Source organism: Sebastes fasciatus, chromosome 14, assembly GCF_043250625.1.
Source record: "Sebastes fasciatus isolate fSebFas1 chromosome 14, fSebFas1.pri, whole genome shotgun sequence".
Taxonomy (NCBI): Eukaryota; Metazoa; Chordata; class Actinopteri; order Perciformes; family Sebastidae; genus Sebastes; species Sebastes fasciatus.
The window spans coordinates 15,234,290-15,255,775 of record NC_133808.1 but is presented as its reverse complement, the minus strand read 5'-3'; the positions used below and the strand labels follow the sequence as shown (position 1 = coordinate 15,255,775).

Here is a 21,486-nt window from a genome sequence, read left to right as displayed (position 1 = left end):
TATTGAATGTTAATGCCACTTATATACCTTTAAACAGAGGGAGATTTATTCAAATTGCATTTGGATTCAACTTGACAGCATTTATAGTCTAAATTTCAAATAAATGATCTTAAAATATTTCAGAAAATGAACAGTCGTAAGACTGACATGGTCCTAATAAATCCAGATATTTAAATTTACCAGTCTAAAGCCGACTTACAGAAAGTGCTTGAAGTTAAAAATAATGAATTTATTGCTGCGTGTCACAATCATATCAGAGTTTCTATTGGCTCAAAGCCAACATTGGTGGGAGTAATGGACACAATATGCTTGTTTTATCGGAGCAAATGGTCCCATCTGTAGATATTAGGGCTGTCACAAATACCATTTGTTGGGCTTCGAAGCTTCACAGCGCAGCAGGCTGACATGTTCTTCTGTCTGTCTGTCTCCATCTCTTCTGTTTCAGTGTCTGGAACAACGCTGCTGCCGCACTTCTGTACGCACAACAAACAGCCATATCCGTCTGAGAATAACTAATAATAATAATTCATGTTGGATGTGAATAATGAATAATGTTGTGGGATTATTCCTTATTTCATGGGCTATTTTGGGATTTATACACTATTATTACATACCAATATAAAAAAACAAACAAAAACGAAGCATTTGAATACTGATTTGGAGGTCGGAGTTTCAAAGCATTCGGGTCAGCCCTTGTAGATCTGCACTTTTTAATGATACAGCACAATTTTATAATTTATAGAGAATCACCGTCTAGGACCCAAATACATTGGTATTTTTCAAAAGCACTAATTAAAACAGAAAACAATGATATTTAGTCATTAGGAACAAATTGATTGATAAAGTCGTGAAAAATTGGAATGATAGAATTAAACACCTGTGAGATGTATAAGTAAACCTCTGGAGACCCCAGTTGGAAGGATGAAAGTTAAAGACCTATAACATTCTGGTACCTGGTCTTTTAATAATTGATATGCAAGTCCTGCTGCTAATATAACTAAATGGGCTCTTTTTTAACAACAATACAACCTTGAAGAGAGATAGACTTGTATTCATGACACAGCGTTTATTAAATTTAGATAGGCACAGACTTTTTTTGCTAAGGCTGGATACACATCCAGCTATTTCCAGGCTAGCCCCTTATCGGTTTCCCTCATCTCACTTTAACCTTAGGTGCTCTAATAAACTGGGGGTATACATGTCACTGCTCTGGCCGTGAGGGTCATGTGGAGGGTTTAATCTCAGCCATTTGGGCTGTCTGAGAGGCAGATAAAACAAGATTAGCCCGTGCTTGGTATTGGCCTTTGGTGAAACGAGAGGTTTGGAAGCATGCGGGCAGCAGCTGTGGAGGTGCCAAACGCTCAGACTGGCTAGTGGTCTCTGTTGCTTTTGGCCCCTCCTGCGGCGCTACAGGCACAGATAACCCCCCCTAACCACAGCTCATCCTCACAGCTCTCCAACTGATTACAACTGGCCAAATGTTTAACATACTGTCCCTAATCACACCTCGCATTCTGTCACAATGTGCTCCTAAATAGCTTTAAGGGGCCATATAAAGCACATGTAGCTTTGATGTTATTAGGTCTAATTGTTTTTTTCTTCCTGTTAGTTTCCTTGTTGGCTTGTAATGAATGCATTCAGATCATTTCAGGAGGGATGAAATCTCTTCTGCACAGCTGACATGTGAGGAGCAACTTAAAAAGATATATTTGTAAAACAAAGATCAATTATGCAAATACATGCGTAACAAAAGTAAAATCATAAAACCTGCCTTACTATTTTATGATAAATTAATTAGTCTATTAGGGCCAAGCATGAATAATACAGGGTTTCCCTGTAATAAGATCTCAGTGGACTCTCTACATGTTTTAAACAAATCCAGAACATTAATATGGATGCCGTGTAAACATGTTTCTAGGATTTTTTTTCTTCTTCATGTTGGCCACAAAAGGCTGAGTCTATTAAGAAATTTTGGAAAGACAGATTTTGTTGTTTAAATCTCCTAAAAGCCGAGGCAGATCAAAAGAGGCATTAGTATTCAGAGACAAATCATGTTTGGCTGAGGTTCCTCTTCCCCCACTCAACTCCAACCATTCCCCACTGTGTAACTAATGCTCGCTGCCTGAGAACGATTGGAACAACAGTTGCTAGCTGCACTTCATTATGCATAAGCATTTTTTGAATAAGCTTTGGCCATATGTACCATCAGGTATGCTACCGCTGCACACGAGCATATTTGTCATTAGGCACTGAGTGGAAAACACAAAAACCCTGCCTCACCACCGTTAACAAAATGCCTGCTAAAGGATCATAATGACAAACAAAGCAAGGAATCGAGGCCAGTCATTTCAAAAACGACCCTACAGGTTTGGATTAAAACCAGGGATGAGAGTGCCATCTACAGGTTGAAACTCTGCCATGTTAACAGCAGATGCAAGCAATAACACTTCCTGAAAGCACGTGCATGTTTCAGACACATCATTAACTCCCCTCGCTAATAAATGATAAATTAAACCTCCTGATTGTGGGAACACGTCGTCCTGACAGAGGATAACTGATTAGAGCAACCTTAAAATAGTGCACCAAACAATTGGATTCTACTAGAAAATCCTCCTCTCAGTGTGAAGTGTGGCCTCGGTGTGCGCTTTATACTTTCTGTTGGTAAAAGGATCCACTGTGGGTTTCAATCCAATTATGATGACTACTTCGCATTTCATGCTTCATATTGAATTTCACCGCCTTGAGCTACATGGATGAGGGCCCCCAAAAGATCAGCAGGCCTGCACATTAACCTCCAGTGATATTCTGCGTGTGATGATTGCAGGCACATATTTGCCTTGACATCTCCCTATCCGACTTTCACTTTGATTTTCATTCTCCACGTCACAGCCGAACTGGTCATTGTAGATACTGCAGTGCTGAAAATCCCCTTGTTTTTCAGTGTGGCGAGGATGTAGCACGGCTCGCAATCCATATTCCCGTGGCATGTTGGCTGTTACTATATCAGGTGAGGTAAATAAGAATTTGCTTGGTAGTCCAGGCTGTGAATAAATTTGATTCTCTCTTGGACGGTTATATTATTCAAAGCAGGGAAGATTAAGTATAGCCTCCTTACCTATGTGTGTGTGTGTGTGTGTGCGTGTGTGCGCTTGAGTATATATTTGTGTGTGCCTCCCTGTGTGTGTCAATGCTAATTTGTGCCTTTTCAAGGACCAGGTCCCTCTCCTCGTCTTCCTTGAATATATTTCACATCTCCATATTGCCATACCAGGATGTCGCCTCCTTGAAGCAATTTCCTCTCAGCCATTATCTGATGGGTGAGAACCGCTTCCCATTGGCAGGTGCAGATGACACTCGGGCTGGGCTCGGAGCTGGCTGCTAAACGTGGGACTGGCTCCTTACCAAGCTCCAGTCTGCCTGGGTCTTGACAGCCCCCACAGGGCTGGCCACTGGGGGCGGACTGTTGGGCCAACTGGCCACTGAGGGGTGTAATCACTCCCTCTGACATATTTGGCACACGCTATCCGTTTGCTCCACAATAGAGAGGCCTGTGCGAGCGTCTTGCTTAATCCTGTTAGGCCAGGAGATGGCAACATTGAGGTGAGAGATAAACATTTGAAAACAGCCCCTTGTTGTAATGGTTCATATCATATGAGAAGGCTAAAGAAAGCAAGAGAGTCATGACAATTGATGAAAATACCTTATGAAATAACACAATAGTAGAGTATTTCCACTTAACGGTCATCCATTATATTGCATTACTGTACATTATATACGTTAACCTTGTGGAGAAAATGGTGTATTAGCTGTTATTTTGTTCACAATGAGAACAAAACAAAAGGAAATACAATATATTATAAAATGTGATATAATAACACAATAAAATATGATTCAGAAATTACAGTAAGTAAAGGCTTCACAAATATAGCATAAAGCCTGTTGCAGGGCTATTACATTTAATGGCATTATATTGAACAGTGATAGGGCACACACTGTGTATAGCCTACTGTATATTAAGGGTGCACATTCATAGACAAAAGCTTCTTAGAATGGAAATGGTCAAAGACGCAGAATAGCGACAACGCTCCCTTATTTTTCAGCCGTTACTCTTATGAGTTTACAATTAGGAATACAAAAAATTGCAACAAAGGCACTGAAAAAGGATGCCTACGGTGTATGATGTGTGCGTGCGTGTGCACGAGTGGAGCAGAGAGATAGATTAATGTTGAGGGGCATGAGCTTAGAGGATGTTTTGTTTCCCCGCTGTGTGCCGAGTGCAGAGGGGAGTTAAGGGATTCCAATCTGGTCGTCGAGTCCTGCGGTGCGAAGAATGTTTGGAGTGTGCTTGGTGATAGCGGACTCCATTACGGGGCTGAGTCTCAGGGTAGCCTGCCATTGTGCCGGCAAGCGAGGAGGTTAATCAGATCCCGGCTCCATTATGAATGCTTGCTATTTCCAAAAGGGCTCTATGAATAGAATACTGTAAGCCCTCGTAAAAAAACGAATCTGGGCTCTGTGCTTTTACAGAACAAGGCCTGATAAAGAATAGTGTTGGTGTACATTTGAAGAGATTCCACGTCCTCTAGAGCAAAACCATATGAGTGTTTTATGGGGGCCTAGTTATTAATTATCTGAGATTAAGAAATACTCTCTCCAGCTCCGCGGTGATGTTTCCCATGTCTGCTTTGTTTGCTGTAAAGGGCAGATTATCTTAATTGATTTTTTAAAGTATTAAATTAATTTCATATTGCGAGTCAATGACATCTGCTTGCACAAATTGGCTAGTATGTTATCAGTCTCTCCTCATTAAACCAGGACACATTGCTAAACATACTTTTTAGGCTCTCTTTTGTTTGAGCTAATGATTATATATTTTTTTATTTTTTTACAATTTATCCTGTCCTTACTATTTCTTGTAGTAGCTCAATTAAAGAGGACCTATTATGCTTATTTTCAGGTGCATACTTGTAGTTTGGTTTCTACTAGAAGATGTTTACATTAATTAATCGCATGATTGTCCGTATAATCGCAAATTACACACACATTTTTTTATCTGTTCAAAATGTATCTTAAAAGGGAGATTTGTCAAGTATTTAATACTCTTATCAGCATGGGAGTGGGCAAATATGATCGCTTAATGGAAATGTATGTATATATTTATTACTGGAAATCAATTAACAACACAAAACAATGTCAAATATTGTCCAGAAACCCTCACAGGTACTGCATTTAGAATAAACTCAAGCCCAACAGGCAACAACAGCTGACAGTGTGTCAGTGTGCTGACTTGACAATGACTTACTCAAAACTGCATGTGATTATCATAAAGTGGGCATGTCTGTAAAGGGGAGACTCATGGGTGCCCATAGAACCCATTTTCATTCACATATCTTGAGGTCAGAGGTCAGGCCAGTTTTTCCTCGCCAAAATTTAGCACAACTTCGTAGCATTATTTAACCTCCTTTGCAACAAGCTAGTATGACATGGTTGGTACCAATGGATTCCTTAGGTTTTCTGGTTTTGTATGATGCCAGTATCTTCACTCTAGCTTTAAAACTGAGCCCGCTAACATTGACATCCCTAGCTTACATGCTTCATACTGTCTCTTTTCACCTTCTGTCTGAAACGCTCTGTTTGAGCTCCGTCCCCTCCCCTCCCAGAAAGTCAAGTCTGCTCTGATTGGTCAGCTGGCACACTCTGTTTTGATTGGTCAACTAAACCAAACTCTTTGGTATCCGCTCCAGCTCTGCTCTATCTAGCTTTGTTTCAGGGCGTGCCAAACTAGCCGTTATGCAAATGTGTTACTTGCTGACATCACAACATTACTGAAGAACAGGCGGGACTTCAATCAAGGCATTTCAGGCAGTTCAGGAGCAGTGTTTCTGTGGGGGAGAGTAACTTCCTTTGGCGTAGACTTTAGTCTTTGTAACTTTGCAGACCTTTTATATGCACAAAAAAACTATATAACACAAGAAAGAAAAGGGGAAAAGCACAAAAGCATAATAGGTCCTCTTTAATATATTTCTTGATAACCATAAATTGGAAGCAGGACCTTAGGCTATTCATTTCAATTCCTACTTTTAACCCCTTGCACATAAACGCACACACGTGGTTGGAATTGTCATTGGATATGGTCGTGTTTGAATGCACTATTTGGCTGTCTGTGAGCCAAACTCAACAAAACATCAGTAAAGGGAGGCACCTACTTGATAACACCGCTGACACGCCGCTGCTCAAACACTCAGCTGTAAATCTTTTAGATTAGGAGGCTGGTGAATGGCGCTGTCTGTCTGATGGTCCCGCAGATTTATGACAGTGTACCTGATGTCCTTTATGCTAACCGTCTGAGGGTTCGAACCACTCACCCCTGGACTATTGTTAGACTTTCTATTGTTTTATTGCTTTTTGTTTATTTGTTTTTGGCCATTGTTTAATTTTCGCTCTTGCCTTTCTGTCTTTTTCCATTTATCTGGCAAAGCACTTTAAAATACAATTTGAAGAGTGCTCTATAAATAAAAGGGCATTATGAAGGCTACAATTACATAATGTGCTTTTGGGATGGAAAATGTTTACCACGAATCACAATCCAACTCACAGTGTAGCATGTCTGAACGGGAACGTGACTGAAGACGACAATAAGACACGACTTGCGGGAATAATACAAACAGGAGATTCAGCAGTCTGCCATCAAGACAACATACACTAACTGTGATTTAGAGAGCAATAAACGCACGCCTAATAGGACAGTTCACATTTCACACAGTTTGTAGGAAATCTAATTTCTTTGTGAAGGCACAGAAGCTAAAAATTCAGCTAAGCTTTGCAGAACAACAGAGCACTTATATGGGAGGAAATGTGTTAACAGGCTAGACAGTCCTATTCTCAGCAAAGAGGTATTTAAGTACTGAAGATGAAGTGAGATGGAAAATCTCATTTCCATAACAGAACAGGGAAAACAGTCTGGCAGAAGGTGTTTTCTTTTTTTTTTTACTGTCAGAGCAATCACGGTCGAGCCACAGCCAGGGCAGCAGACTAAAAGACTAAAAGGAGCGGGGGTTGGAGGGGGTAGGGGAGGATGGGAGGAGGGGGTTGAGCCCTCTTTCCCAAAACACATACAAATGAACTTGAACAATCTCATGCTTGCACACGCGCACACACATCAGTAGATACACATATGCAGGGATGCACAAACAGTGCTTAGTCTCAGAGGAGCAGACAGTGAGCACATTATGCAAACAGAGGCTTTGTGTGTACGGCACTGAACGTGCCTGTGTGTTGGAGAGGGAAATTAGACTGATTAAAAATCAGGGGAAAATCACAAACTGTTAGATGGATCTCCTAGGGGCTAATTAGTATGTTGAGTCTTGAGCCAAAAACACAATGTTTAACAAATCTGGAAATGTAGGTGCATTCATGATTTGTTTTCTGAACTTTATTTTAAAACGTAGGACATGTTTGCATTTGAAATGCCAACCTTTTGCTGCATGAGAGCAACAGAAATGTGCGATGCATTTTGGCAAGTGGTGGAAAGTAACTAAGTACATTTACTCACATGTACTTGTACTGGGTATTTCTATTTTATGGTACTTTACTTCTACTCCACTACATCTCAGAGGGGAAATATTGTACTTTTTACTGCACTACATTTATTTGACACTTTAGCTACTAGTCACTTTTTACATAAAAAAAACATTAGTGCTGTTAATCGATTCGAATATTTAATCGCAATTAATCGCATGATTGTCAATCACACATTTTGTATCTGTTCAAAATGTACCTTAAAAGGGAGATTTGTCATGTATTTAATACTCTTATCAGCATGGGAGTGGACAAATATACTTGCTTTATGCAAATGTATGTATATATTTATTATTGGAAATCAATTAACAACACAAAACAACAAAAAATATTGTGCAGAAACCCTCACCGGTACTGCATTTAGCATAATAAATATGCTCAATTCAACATGGCAAACTCAAGCCTAACTGGCAACAACAGCTGTCAGTGTGTCAGTGTGCTGACTTGACTATGACTTGCCCCAAACTGCATATGATTATCATAAAGTGGGCATGTCTGTAAAGGGGAGACTCGTGGGTACCCATAGAACCTATTTTCATTCACATATCTTGAGGTCAGAGGTCAAGGGACCAATTTGAAAATGGCCTTGCCAGTTTGTCCTCGACAAAATTCAGCATGTGTTTGGAGCGTTATTTAGCCTCCTTCAAGCTAGTATGACATGGCTGGGACCAATTCCTTAGGTTTTCTCATTTCATATGATACCAGTATCTTTACTAAAGCTTCAAAACTGAGCCCGCTACAACCTTAAAATCGCAATTTGTGTTAATGCATTAGAGAAATTAGTGGCGTTAGATACATTAAAACACCTATCTAATGTTAGAGATAAAAACAGACTTCTATAATATTGTATAATTATACAACACTTTGAAAGGACACGTTCTGCATAATGACTACTTTTACTTTTGATACTTTCAGTACATTTTGCTAATAACTCTGCTCTACTTTTACTTAACATTCTGAATTCAGGACTTCTTCCACCTCTGCATTTCGTCGCCATCACATTTTTTTTTTTTTTTACCTCCACACAATCAATTTCTGTTGCCGTATACCGAAGCTGAATATGTAATGCAATGCTCCTGTGTTCCTTTAGGCTATGAGTTATGGGAGCTACTATAGTATGGAGTGAAGCAGAGAGTATGGACAAAGAGCAGGAGTCACTCGGTCTGCAAGAATGGGATCAACTTTCATATTGAAACCCAGGTAAGAGCGAGCGAGTATAGGCTACATTTCGGCGCTTCAGGAGCAGGAAATGAACTATTGTTAGCGTTTCCATTGTGAGTTATGTAATAGAACGACTAGAGGAGCCCGCGGGAGCAAAATTGAAATGACCCTCCTCACAAAACTGAATAAATATTTAATTCAAGCCGAAGAATAGACTCTCCCACAATGTTTTGTCCTTGACCATAAGCTCGAGCCCTGAAGATATTAGTTCAAGAACAATATTCAGCCGATTCTGTTCACCTTATAAAAGGGAAATCTCAACAGCTCCCTGCTCTCCAATCTATCATTTATAAACTTTAGATTTTTAATGCACCTGCTCTCAGCACAGCCAGCCAAGCCCATATGAATATATTCAACAACACACAGAGACAGCGAACGGAGGGAGATCTGTTTTATGTTTTGAGTACAGGCGGAATCCTGGTTTAATATTTAAACCATTCTTACCTTTCAGTATACTACTCAGTGCGACTTGTCAATCCCTCCTTGTACTCCTCATGTTAACAGCGCAATGGTGCCCAGTAGGGTGAATAGCAATGACATGGCAATCAATTGCACAGACATATAAAGTGCAGATGAGGCTATCGACTTCCATACATAATGCATTTGAATTCTGTTTCAATTATCCAGTGTTTTAGACTAGAAATATATGTAGAATTTAAAATATGCACTCATTCTAGTTGTGCTGCGACAGATACGGTGCAGATTTAACTCCTTTACAGGTCTACAGCAGCATGCGTGACAGAATAAAAGTATACTGCATGTTTTTAGAGCACTATTAATTCTCCGCTGCTGTGGTGGAAGACTTGGTTTGTGTTTCCAGAGAAAATCCGATGTGTGCAGTGAGTGATTTCATTGGCTGCCTCAATCTTCGCTGGGAGCTGGTGTCTCTAGTTAAAGCTGTATGGCCAGCAGGGCTCACATTGAGCTTCGGAGAGAGCCACGAGCAATCCAGCAGGTCAGCGAAGCACACCTGTGCCTAATTAACCTCTGTGTGTGTGTGTTTGTGTGCGTCTGTGTGTGTGAGTCGGAGTAGGGAGAGGGCTGAGGACCAAACCAGGGACATAAGGCTGCTACTACAAAATGTTAGACTTAACCCAACATGAGGAACATTTAGTTAAAAACAACTGAGGTAGAGGAGCAGTGATTTAAACACCAGTAGCCTGAGCCTAGTACCCCTTAATCTAATGCATTCATTATAAATGAATACAGCAATCAGATAGTCGACTGAAGCGCTGTTACAAGCAGTTTTATTGATTAGATGAAGAGGAGAGAATCTGCCGGTTCTGCAAGGAAAGAGGCAAATCTAGAAATACCTATCTAGGCTGGTTTGCCAACCAGTCAAGTTGCAGATTACATCCATGTCTGTTTAAAATGTCATAACCTCATCAGTTTATCCTGTTAGACATTTGTGTAAATTGTCATAATTAGAATATTAATTTTTGAGTTATGGCCAAAAGATGTGTTTTGTGAAGTCACAGTGACCTTGATCTTTGACCAAAAAAACCTAAATCAGTTCATCCTCGATTCCAAGGGGGCATTTGAGCCAAATTTGAAGAAATATGCTCGAGGCGTTCCTGAGATATCACGACAATGGGACGGATGTAAGGTCACAGTGACCTTTGACCACCAAACTCTAATCAGTTCATCCTTGATTCCAAGTGGACGTTTGTGCCAAATTTGAAGAAATTCCTCCCAGGTGTTCCTGAGATATCGCGTTCACGGAAATGGATGGGACGGACATGCATATGTGTACGTAGGTACGTACGTACTAGCATACGGACGGACGGACAACCTGAAAACATAATGCCTCCGGCCACGGCTGTCGCCCGGCGCAGAGGCATAAAAAGGGAAGACAGACCAAGAAGTGTACCTCAATGAATCAAAACATTCATCCTATGTGATACCAAATTCACTACCTCACACTTCTCCTCAGAAAATGTCATGTGCCACACCTGAAGGGAAAGTGTCCCCAGTGCACCGCCAGGAAACCCAACCGAAGAACCAGTCTTAAAATATTAAAAACCCACAGTACCAAAAAACAACCTAGCAGATTATTATCTGCGCTTGACTAGGAATAAAAGGCAGTGACAGTTAGACAGGAGTACAGCATGAAAGTAAATTATTTCACATGCCCTCTGGCTGGCACATACTGTTTCACAGATATTCACCCAGCCCAGCCAGCCAGCCAGCCACAGGTCTGTGTGTCCTTGAGGCACAGCAAATCACAAATCACTAAGAAACAAAACAATCAGCCAACCCATGCTGTACATTTGCAACGTATTAACAAATACTTCATGTTGTACCTCCACAAAAAAAAAACATGACTGAGATACATACCTGTTCAGTGTTAAATTATTGCCATATATTCCTCACAGCCTCCCAACAAATAGCCATTATCAGTGTAAAAGATTTTTTTTTTATTTCCTTTAAACAGGGACTTGAGCTATGTACTTAGTGAATGGTGTAAAACCAGCTTTCTTAAGGGAAGTACAAAGGTTTGAGTTCACTATTCAAACTTTGTATTTCGGATTTATGCGACATCCTGAAAAGCATTTCCCTTCACACCATGAGTGTCCTTCACAAATTACTTGAACTGCATGAAGAGAAGTCTGCTTTATCCTAACTTTGCCTTTTACAACTTGCAGATGGTACTGCAGATTAATTATCGAGACTAACATATCTCTGGAAAGACACATTTCCATTTTTTTTTATTCTTATTGTCACAAATTCTTTAAAAAGACCCGCAATGAATTGATAACAGATTTGTTAAGTCAATGAACCACATCATACTGGATGACATGTTTCCTTATAACACTACATGGACAACGGTTTGCTAAAAACTAGTGCCCTGCTGTTTTAAGAAATTATTTGGCCCATTATGTTGACCTGATTATGAAGATTTCTGTCTTTAGTAGGAACAAATGGGCTTGCGGCAGAGCGCTACAGACACAGTTGCTGGTTTTGGTCTTTTCATGGGATTTGTTGACAATAACAAAAATTTATTTTTGTTTGTTTCATAATTTGGGTGATCCAACCCTTTAAAGAGCCACACAATCCTTTCAGTTCATGTTTGGCAACAAATGTACTTTGTAAAAAAAAATACTCTAAGGTAGATTTCTCCCCTGTTGTTTCCTACCTGAGCACTGTCACAGTCTGTCACCACAAAAATCAAGCAGAGAACTCTCTTGTCAGCTGAAATCACTTTCTCTGATGCTCCCTCATGTTCAGCGTCTCTCTCTCTCTCTCCTGGTCGCATGTTTCCATACAAACTGCTGTGCACAGCTAGATACCGTGGGATCTGTGTGGTTTGCTTAGGCAATGTGGACACACTGTCAGAAGTGCTGTGTTGAATCAAACTGACAATTCAAAAAAAGAAATAGCCCAAGATTTTGTGGATAAATGACTGATCATCTTCAAATCCTAGTTGGTGTAAGTGTTGATAAAGCGCTCTAACCAGGCTGGAGGAACGGCTGTATAAACTCCTATATCTGTGTGCCCTCCGATGTTTTCCCTCATAGCTTTTTTTTGAAGAGCACGCAAATCTTCTCAACACCACAAGACATTTCAAATAAATTCTTCATTGGCCTGTCAAAATGCTTTTCCTCTCCCTTCAACACCAGCAAGAGACTGCCGTGATCTACTATGAAATGGCCTCATTGTGCGGGGCATCAAGGATTGCTACGGCTCCATCTCCGGGTGTGCTCTGAACTGTGAATTTCAGATTCAGACAACCCGAGGCCCAAGGCCATGAGCCGCTAGCGCTGCTGAAGCACTCTGTTGCTTCACACATCTGAAATTGGCTGACATGTTTAAGTTGGCCGCACCTTTGCTCAATCTTTGTGTGTGATTGCTCTCTGGAAACCATGCAAAGCCGAGTGACTCAAGACCTACATGTGTCAGGGCAATGAAGTTCTCCCTTCTCTAATTTTAGTCTGCATTTCCAGAACTGCCATATACGCACATTTTGATGAGATTTACGGTACGCGCAAAAGGGCTGTTAGACACATCAGCATGTAACATGGTAATCTGAGAGAGGATGTTTGACAGATAGTTTTCCATTCGGTCTCAGCATCCTATGGTGCTTTAATCCCTTAATATCTTACCAATAACTATTAAGGATTTAATGTCACTTGCACTCTGTCGGGGGTTTGACTTCTCAGTTTCCCTGAACCCAGGACACGGCTGAGACTGACTGAGCCCAGAAAATCTTTAAAGTCTCCACTCATGGGTCACAGAAACAGCCTCGCAGAGACAGGATGTTCTGACGCTGTATAACAGGAAGTCAAGATGACCATTTCGACCTGAGTCGGTATGTCAAGTTAGCCTCCTTTGACCTGCTCCTGTGGAATATGAGGATAAGACATGAGCTAATATTCAACTGTCACATAGCAAATGAAAGAAAAGTCCTTAAACCTGCAGTAGGCAGAATGTTTTTGGCATCATTGGGCAAAAAAATCCATAATAACCTTTCAGCATATTGTTATTCAAGTGCTCAGAGAAAAGTAGACTTCTGCCCCTCCTCTTGGCTCTGTTTACAGGCTTTAAAAAAAGAGACCTTGGCCAATCACAGCTCATTTCAGAGAGAGAGTGTTCCTATTGGCTGTTCGTTCAATAGAGAAAGCTGTAAATCACTCGCAAACTCCGATCAAACAGTCAAACTAGGCAGCGCTGATCAATTATGAATCAATATTCTGTTACTGTAATGCCGATTTCTTGCCTCAAATGTTTTCAGAAACATCTTGTAGTGTACCGTTTAGCTGTAAAATGAGAAAGATTGCTCCGGCTGGTGGGCGGTACTTAGTATTTCCTCAGCTGATCTCAACATGGCTGCCGGGTCACAAACTTTCTCATTTTACAACTAAACAGTACACTACAAGATGTTTGAGGCAAGAAATAGGCATAACAGTAACAGAATATTGATTAATATTTGATCAGCGCTGCCTAGTTTGACCGTTTGATTGGAGTTTGCGAGTGATTGACAGCTGCTCAGAGATGACAGGCTCCAGCTCCGACTCGGATTGGCTGTTTTCATCCAGTCTGTGAAATCTTGCAGATGCCATTAGGAGCAACTGAGGACACAGAGGCACATCATTTTTTTCAGATTACCTGTCTCATGCTCTACTGTTAGGCTATAGTGACCTTTTTATAAAATTAACTTTTTTTAAATCATATTTGCTTCAGCTCTACCCACTGCTGCTTTAATATGTTGTCTGAAATAAAGAGGTTTTTAAATTCACTTTGTTAGAGTTGCTATTGAATGAAGCCCTGTCATCCCAAATTGTTTGTATTTCTAGCTCAGACTAAAGCCAGCCACAGTGTGAGAAAAAAAGTAGATCACACCAGCTGAGATAGATGGAAAAAAACAACTCCACATTTTAGGTCTCCTCAAAAATACCGCAGTTAATTTTTCATGGCCGTACCTTTTAAGAGACTTGTCAGTTTGATTTAATGTTCGGCTGACAGTTATTGGTTTTTGGTGTTTACCTCTTATCACTTCAGAAAACTGGGGAGGCCAATTTATACTCTGGATGCACATAAAGCGGCATCAAAAATTAAGATCTTGACGCCCTGGAAACATCATAAAAGCTTTCTATAATGCCTCTCGGTGTGTAATTGTGTTATGCTCTTTTTTTCTGTGTGTGGAGGGGATGGCAGGCGTTTTACATTTTATCAGTATTTTCCTCTATTCTGTGTTTAGACTGACACACCGTAGAGGCATTTCTCATGCTCCTCTTTTTCTTCCCTACCGCCTCATCTGCAGCTTCACTCACACAGCGGACCGCAGACATCTGAGTGATGGAAGTGCAGACTGGATGTTGTTGGTTTTTTTTATACTCCCATTACCAACACTCAGAGTTCAGCCTTTGTCAAGTTAGAATTTTACATAATAAACAACCAAGCTGCAATAAGTGTTCATTGTCACATAGCTGGCACATTTGATAGAGAAAATCTTTAAAAGGGGGGCTCACAGTGAAGAAATTGTCTCAAGTGGTTCAAAGGATTTGAAGTGGAAGAAGAAGAGGATTGATGTTTGCGCTGCGAGCCCCTGAGTAGAACTGGCCCACGGTCTAATCAGAGACCAACAACGCCCCCCCCCCACCCCTCAACCCTCCCTCCACACAGCCATAGGATTTTCTCTCACTATTCAGGGGCTGATAGATGAGCCTCTCTTTGTATTTCAGCCATGCACTTTCTTAAATCTGAAAAGCCAATTCATCTTGGGCAAACGCAAGAGGAGGAGGGAGTAAACGAAAAACTTCAAAAGTCATTTTTTTCACTCCTTGCCAGCACTCAAGTGTCATTCAGGAGCTCTCTAAGCGCTGTCTCTCCTTCATTAATTGTCCCCGTGCTTCACCCGCGTCACGTGCCTTGACTACAACCGCAGCTGAGGAGATCGTAACTCGGCTATTCCCCTATGTCTTGTTCTCCAATGTGATAACTTCACAATAAATAAGGAGCAGACTGTTTCATTTAGACGGAAAGATATCACACAAAACGGGGGGGAAATTAGTTTATGTTTCCTCATGGACTGGATTTGCTTTTCAGGTGCAGCGCTTTTCAGAATTTCGGGCAAAGTAGTTTATCTACGCTTGCTGTCAAATAGAATTCAAGCATTTAGTGGGGCCAGACAACCAGCGTAATAAATCATCCGTTTTGTGTGTATAGTATAGGGCATCATAGAGCGCTGGCTGTTTGAAGTTTAGGCACTTTCATTACACACATGTCAACAACATGTACAAAGTTTAATGGTCCTGTAGTGAACTCTGGGGCAAATTCTTTACACTTCCAGTGGCAAAAATGAAAGCCTATATATTTTTTTTTTTCTAAGAAGATTATTTTTCAGCCAGCAACACAATATACACCACAGTATATTTTTGTTTTAATCCCACAGTGTTTCACTGAGCCCATGTGTTGAGAGAGAAACGGTGTCATGTTTAATTAGCAAATTCTCACAGTGAACGTGGACACCTTGTTGACACATCCATTCCACATGAGCTATTGCTGATTCCTTTGAATGCAATTTACATAATTATACCTCATCCAGTCCCGTAGAGCACATGCCTCAAACACCGTGTTGCTCGCAGCAAAAAACAGCGTGAGGAGAAAACAGCCATATTAACGCTCGTGGCAAGAAAACACTAAATGTTGAAGCCGCCTCCTCCATCTGCATTGTATGAGACGTGATGGCCTCGCTGCATTACAGATATGACCTCCCCAACCCCCCATATGTGCACACACACACACACACACACAAACACCGCCTCCTCTTAAAACATACACACAAAGAGAGAAAATCTCGCTGGCTGAGAAAGATGACCTACATTTCTACAATGCTTTGCACTTACTGTACATATTTAAGTTGATTTGCCTCCAATATGCAAAACCCATAGTGCACCACCTCATTCCAAAACATAAATCCTAATTTACATGCTCAATATTGCAAAACGAGACTCACCACCGGTGAGTCCATAAGCTCGATGGTAACATTCAAAGTCAAACAACACCCATCTTCCCCGAAGAACAATGAAGCATGACAGTCTGAATTGCCAGAACATACTGTCAGAGGGCTCCTCCAAAGCTCTCAGCATTGAATTTCCCTCTGAATCTTGTCTTGCTCATCTAATAACTTTGTTTATGTCTGCTATGGGACACGTCTGGAGAGACACCTTGAACACTGGGATACAGCTCTCAGTCCAAACATAAAGAGAGAAATGAAATATTCACCCGCCTGATTGTCTCCGAACTCCAGGAGAAGAATCAATAAAACATAACATTGGCTTCTTTCTGAGTTTAAGGCTTCCGATGGGGTTTTGAAACCCCCATGTGACGTCGGAGGCTTTGCTCTCGCATATGAAAACACCAGAGTTTTATTTTGATGTTTGAATTAATCAGCGGAGAGCATCTTCAGAACAAAAAGATCTGATGTTGCCTTTGGGATCTGTATGTGGCCATCAGAGACTTCGCAGCCTGTATTTAAAAGCATGTTTTGAAGAATGCATTTCAACAGCCCATAATAAGCTAAGACGATCCATAATGCCTCTCATATCGGGTCTGCAAAACTCAGCCAATCTTTTTTTCCTCATATAGGCTACCACAGATGTTTCTGTCCTGATCTACCGCCTTGCTGAGTGAAACTGACTTCAGAGACTTGTGTTAAAAATGAAATGTTGACTCAATAACCTCACTGAATAGTATGTTTAAACACAACCTTCATGTGAAGGTTAAGCCCCTGTGAAGTGTGTCACTTGTGGTAATACAATGGTGCAAACTATGCGGACCAGGTCAACATATGTACCGATGGAACACAAAGGGCGCAGCTAAATAGGAGGGGCGGCTGTGACCCCATTCTGTTATCTCAGAGGTATAAGAAATCCTTTCAGCCCCGGCTCTATAAATAACAGTTTAACAAAGACAGAAGACAACAATAACGATACTCACTCTATTGCTGAGTGTTGGATGAAAAGATCAATACCACTCTCATATGAGTACGGTAAATATGAAGCTACAGTCCGCAGCCGTTAGCTTAGCTTAACACAAAGACTGGAAACAGGGGGAAACGGCTAGCCTGGCTCTGTCCGAAAGGTAACACAATTCACCTTCCAGCCACTAATTAACATGTTTTATCTTTTTATCCACTCTAACACACGGACCCTCGCGTATACTTGCTGACACATAAATAACAACTTCGGCTTAACATGGTAATGTCTAGAAGGTAAAGCACAAATTGTGAAACTCTCGCGAGATGGTGAACGTTAGACATTGAATTTGAATAGTTAAGGTTAGGATCAGCCGTCGGGCAGCGAGTCTCGCAAGAGATTTTGCTAGTTTTTGCAAGTTTTCACAATTTGAGGGTTACCTTTTTGACATGACCGCTTAACATATTTGTCACACACAAGCGCACACTCACCAATTATGTTAAAAAGTATTTTATGTGTTGAGTAAAAAGCTTTCAGTTTCTTCATAATCAATATTTTTGAATGTTACATTTCACCCCAGGCTATGTTACAAATAACCGCGACTACAGGGTGAATTGTTAATATTTCACTCCTTGTGTTTGAGACTAAACCAAAGAACATATATTGCCAAGAATTTGTTTGTTCCATTGCAACATCAGCGCCCAGCAGCAAAGCTACGCTTCCGCCATTTTGGACTGAAAGCGACTACCAGACGCCAATAAAACGCCCACCTAAAAAGTGCCGCACAAATGTAAAACAAAATTATTTCTATTCCATTGTCATATTTTACCGAAATGGCCTGTGTTGAACAATAAAATATTATAAATATAATAAGCCTTTTCAGTCCAAAATGGCGACAGCGGCTGTAAAATACTGTTTGACTAAACCATGCATTTTCTATTTGTGTTACAGAGATAACAGCCATGCCATTTAGTAGCAGACACATGTAACTAGTTTCTATCACATTTTGAACACGCTGGCTTAAAAGAGCTCCAAGATACACAGAAATGTCAAAAATGTTACAACTGTCCCAGGTCTCCCCTACACATTTTGCTATGAGTACGTGCTGACAGCTTTTGCTGATGTGTCAGAAGACCCAGTTAAACTAAAATGTAACTTAAATGTCACATTTTAATGTCAAGTTGAACATGGGTAGAAACACAAAGAGTTTGAGGGAGAGAGAGAGAGAGAGGTCTAGCCTACAGAGAGAAAGAGGAAACATGGAATATTGAGTAGTTTAAGGCAGCCGATCTCCCACTGGAGCAATATTCGGTCGAGCTGAGCTCCACCACAGTGTAATTTGCCTCTGATTTCTAATCTTTGTAAAAGAATGCGAGGCTAAGTGCCTTCCACAAATGCAGACTATCATGGCATTTCTTCAGGCACATTATGGACCAGAATGATTAGAGAACTTTAAATGCAAAGGCATCCGTTGAAACTGAATGCATTTACAATCCCATTAAATATGGAATTGTGTCTGTGGGCCAACAGTAAATTTGAAATATCTTTCCCTGCGACATTTTTTTTTTTTTTTTTTTTCCCTCATACATTTTCCGTTTGCCGCTTGCTTCCTTCGCTCTGTTGGTGAATCTGTTTGAGGCTGTGAATAATTTGCCGGTAACTTTCATGGAAATAAGTACACTCGACACGATCATATAACATTAATCATGAAAATGCTATCATGACTTTCCATCAGCATCATGCAGCCATATTTTATGACTGATGATTTTGATAGTTGGTTGCTTTCACCCAAATTGCTACACAGATATAAAATCAAATATTAATATAAAATGCAGCTTGAAGTCAGAGCAGTATTAAGTCTTCCTGTGGAAGTGACCTTGAGCTCATGTATTAGAATATAGTTTTTTCTTTTTTTTTGTGTGTTATTTTCATTTTTTATTATACAGCACAGCGTATGTGAAGGTCAGACATCCATGCAGCTTGAATCTCTGCCGCAAAAACATTCAATATATTTTATGTTTGCGATCCAACACAATTAAATGTCATATGTAAATAAAGCAACAACCAACTGTGGAATTTGTACACCACGATGAAAACAACCATCTGCTTAATAACCTTCTCAACCGTAAACAACCATTTACTTATCATAAATCCACATAAACTCCTCCACGTCCCAGTTAATGCTGCATTGTAGTACAATAATCCATCCATCACCGCAGCCATTTGACCCGGTTTAATGTAATCCAAAGAGAATCGCCCACTCTGAATCTGTGATCACCTCTGTTCTCATTAATGTAAAAATCTGCCTACGTAACATGTGGCTCTAAATTGAGCTGAAAGAAAAAATGTTTATCAAACGGTTTATTAATGAGCCACTTCAGCATTGAATCGATGATCAGTTGTGCAAATTTGTCTGGGCATGACAAGACCTTGAAGAATATTATCACAGCTATGCAGATATTTCTTCCTTATTTTGATGAGGATATTCTAGTAAACCAGCTTTCTGCTGCAATATTAACTCCACCAGTCAATGTTGGATGTATTTCCACCACCGGAGGAGAGGATTTGGGGCAGTGCAACAAACTGTAAACAATACACTGACATCTCCTTACAAAGTCGATATGGCTAACATGGTGCCTACTCACACATCCAGCAGATATGGAGCAGCATTAGCCTTCACTTGGAGACATGTTGGTGGTCCACCTGGCTCTTTAGCTGCTAAATACTCCACTATGTTCACCAGCTACTATTCTGTCTGCTGTTTGGTGTTTTTTTTTACTCTAAATAGCTGCCTGCTGATGCTGGAAACAACACTGGTGAGAGCATAAAGCTAAAACGGTGAGCTTAAAAAAGCTAAAACACTTCATATAGCTGATGGAAAAAGAGAGTCCGGTGATAATTCTCTGTCTTGTCACCGCTTGAAACTCATTTTCCATTGCACATGGACATTTGATCCACTGTTGCTATGAAAATATTCCTTAGAGCAGCTTTTATTGTAACCAGTATTCTCACAAAATCCCCCTGAGTGTGCTGTTAACTCCACCATCTTTCTCAATTTCACTCTCAGCGGAGCACCTCCAAATTTAGCCGCTTAATGACAGCACAAGTTAAAGAAAATGTCACACATAGACCCAGGTGTGAATTGGGACCTTCACAGAAACACAGTAAAGAAACCAGTGGCAGACTCAGGCTGTCTGAGGGGCAGGGGTGGAAGAAAATGAAAACGGCACAGATGGAGCGCCAGTGCACAGAAGGTTTTCGAGCATGTAGAGCAGCCTATATGGCACTGCATCGTGTTTTCTTAATTCTAAGGCCACCATAGAGGGCACTTTATCATGTTTTCTCCATTTAAGGGCACCCTTCGTCATGTTTTCTCCACTGTAACGGCACCCTAGCAGTGGCGTATAGGCAGAAATAACTGTGTGGATGGGCACAGAGACAATCAGTCCATCCAAGACCAAAGATCTAGTTCATAGGTTCTGAACCACATATCTTAACCAAAATAGGCCATTACAATTATACAATTCATCACAGTTAATTAAACCTTATACATCATCATCATCATCATCAGAGGTTACAGGCAGCTAACATGTATACATGCATAACTAGGCTACTGTACATATCCACCTACGTCGTGTATGTAAAGCAACCTGTTGCATTAATCATTCAATATTTATTCCAGCATATTTGCACTCTGCACCATTGAGAGCAAAACAACCAGAGTCAAACTCCTGGTAGATTACATGTGTAGGCCTGATCATACCTGATCAATCAATCTGATTCTGATCCAACGAGACAAACATATTCACACAGCATCATGAATCAAGCATATAGATAGAGCACCAGCATTAACGTTAAAAAAAAAAAATACACTTTAACATAGCCTGGCACAGCTGGCAGCAACACCAGCATAAAAAAACATAATAAACAATAACATTGAAACAGTTGCCACTAGTCCAAAACTGTAAAAGATCTTACTTTTTGATGATTGCAGCAGGAGACGACGGGGCTCGGTTGGTGTTGAACACTGAAATGACTTCATTATAGTCTCTTTCAAAGGAGAGCTGCAGCGACAGAGAGTTCCAGTCTGATATGATGCACTGATGCCAGTTTTTATTCGAGAAAAGAGTGTTTCACCAGCAGGCCTACAGCTTGTTATGGGTATAGGGTGACGAGGGGCCACATAGTGGCATTATTACTTTGGACTTGTTGAGGAGAAACTGGAGGTCTTGGTTGAGAATTAAGGCTGAACTTCTTTCTCCTGCTCCTC

At 40.7% G+C, this 21,486-nt stretch overlaps 1 protein-coding gene across 1 annotated transcript in view; it reads right to left on the bottom strand.

Moving 5' to 3' along the window:
* The window catches only part of LOC141782603 (protocadherin 8), a 34,310-nt gene extending 12,824 nt beyond the window's left edge, over positions 1-21,486 (bottom strand). Inside the window, exon 1 of the mRNA XM_074659155.1 lies at positions 21,195-21,486. The gene's annotated coding sequence lies outside the window, so the exon portion shown is untranslated. The remainder of the gene's footprint in view (positions 1-21,194) is intronic.